This window comes from Pseudophryne corroboree, unplaced genomic scaffold (assembly GCF_028390025.1).
Source record: "Pseudophryne corroboree isolate aPseCor3 unplaced genomic scaffold, aPseCor3.hap2 scaffold_2844, whole genome shotgun sequence".
NCBI classification, from domain to species: Eukaryota; Metazoa; Chordata; class Amphibia; order Anura; family Myobatrachidae; genus Pseudophryne; species Pseudophryne corroboree.
In genome coordinates, this window is record NW_026969509.1 from 22501 (window position 1) to 25000 (window position 2500).

Sequence of the window (2500 nt, forward strand, 5' to 3'; positions counted from 1 at the left end):
CGTGCCTGCTCTGCCACGGGTCCTTTCGCAGGAGCTCCAGGGAAACGGGCTTTTCGGCCCCTGACAGAGTCCCGGCTCTCTCGCTCGCCTCGTTGGTACCTACTGATCCGGCGGAGGTGTTCTCCGGCGGGTAGCGACACGGACGGCCGAGGGCGCGCTTCACCCAGGCTTCAACCGTCTCCTCCCCGAGCCCCTGGAAGTGCAGCTGGGCCGCGGGCGCCCCGGTCCGCACTCATCTGCGAAACTTCCACAAATTGCAGTACCCGATTTGGCCCGCCGGGGGGCGCTGCCTCCGGGGGAGAAGGAGACGTGCCCGGCCCGTACGTCGGGCTCCAACGGATGCCCGCCGTGGACCCTTTATAGGCCCCATCCTGGTCCTGCCATGCTGTTATCGGAGCTCCACGGCTATCTTGTCACTAAACCTTTCGTTTGAGCTCCAGGGCTTTTTGCTTTTTGTAACCCGGTTCCTGGAGCCCTGCCTGGGCAAAATCGGATGCAAGAAGGCCCTGCCCATGCTGATCTCTGAGCTCCGCGCATCTTCTGTCACGGGTCCTTTCGCAAAAGCTCCAGGGAAACAGGCTTTTCGGCCCCGGACAGAGTCCCGGCTCTCTCGCTCGCCTCGTTGGTACCTACTGATCCGGCGGAGGTGTTCTCCGGCGGGTAGCGACACGGACGGCCGAGGGCGCGCTTCACCCAGGCTTCAACCATCTCCTCCCCGAGCCCCTGGAAGTGCCGCTGGGCCGCGGGCGCCCCGGTCCGCACTCATCCGCGACACTTCCGCGCTGGAGTCCGACGCTCGCCGGCCGCGTCCCCCGGCCCGCGGGGGCCCGGGGGGAGGCCCGACGCGTGCGGGGGGAGGCGGCGGGCGGCGGGGGCGCCCCCGCGCCACCCGACGGCGCCCCCCGGTGGCCAGAGGCGGCTCGGAGCGAGACGATCGGGGGGGGACGGCGGCGCGTGACCCGCCCCGGCCCCCTTGGCCCAGCGGACGGGCAGGCGGCTCCCGGGCGCCCCCCCCGATCCCCGCCGCGGCGCCCCCCGGTGGCCGCCTGACGCCACTGCGGGGGGTGCAGATTCCGTGTGTCCTCTCGGATAAAAACAAAAGAAACGATTCCCGTCGGGCGAAAGTAAGTGGGACGCAGGGCCCCGGGCCCCGACGGTCCGCGCGCGCGGCGCCCCCCGCTGGCCGGTCGAAGGGAGGACAAAAATAAAATGAAAAAAATTTCAAAAAAGCACTCGCCCCAAACAGACGAAAGGTACCCGGTCCGCCCGGATGAACCCTCCCCCGTGTCCCCGCCGCGGCGCCCCCCGCTGGCCAGCCGAGGTAATACACGATTGAGAGGGGGGGAGTGAAAAACAGGGGCAAAAAATGAAAAACACCCCACCCGTTTGAATGCAAAGTCCCGGAGCGGCCAGGGGTGGACGCCGGTCCGCGCGCACGGCGCCCCCCGCAGGCCAGTTGAAGGGAAGAACGGAACGAGACTTAAAGATAAAAAAAAATTTCAAAAAAGCACTCGCCCCAAACAGATGAAATGTACCCGGTCCGCCCGTGTCCCCGCCGCGGCGCCCCCCGCTGGCCAGCCGAGGTAATACACGATTGAGAGGGGGGGAGTGGAAAAAAAAAGGGCAAAAAAATGAAAAACACCCCACCCATTTGAATGCAAAGTCCCGGAGCGGCCAGGGGTGGACGCCGGTCCGCGCGCACGGCGCCCCCCGCAGGCCAGTTGAAGGGAAGAACGGAACGAGACTAAAAGATAAAAAAAAATTTCAAAAAAGCACTCGCCCCAAACAGATGAAATGTACCCGGTCCGCCCGTGTCCCCGCCGCGGCGCCCCCCGCTGGCCAGCCGAGGTAATACACGATTGAGATTAAAAAAAACCAGGCAAAAGACAAAAACACACCACCGATTTAAATGCAGTGTTCACGAGCGCCAGTCCGCGCGCGCGGCGCCCCCTGCTGGCCGCGTAAAAAAAAAAAATAATAATAATAATAATAATCCACCGTTGTGAATTTGCGATGTGTCCGGTACGGCGGCGGCGGGGAGGAGGTCTCCCCTCGTCGGCGCACCCTGGTGGGGGGAAATAAATGAAAGGGAAAAAAAAAAAGAAGAACAGCCCGGGCTCTCGCCGGCTTCCGCAGCCCGGGCTCCCTCCGGCTTCCGCGGCCCGGGCTCCGTACATACAGACAGCAAATGAAATAACGGACGGATGGATGGAAGAGAAGAACAGCCAGGGATCTCGCCGGCTTCCGCAGCCCGGGCTCCCTCCGGCTTCCGCGGCCCGGGCTCCGTACATACAGACAGCAAATGAAATAACGGACGGATGGATGGAAGAGAAGAACAGCCCGGGCTCTCGCCGGCTTCCGCAGCCCGGGCTCCCTCCGGCTTCCGCGGCCCGGGCTCCGTACATACAGACAGCAAATGAAATAACGGACGGATGGATGGAAGAGAAGAACAGCCAGGGATCTCGCCGGCTTCCGCAGCCCGGGCTCTCGCCGGCTTCCG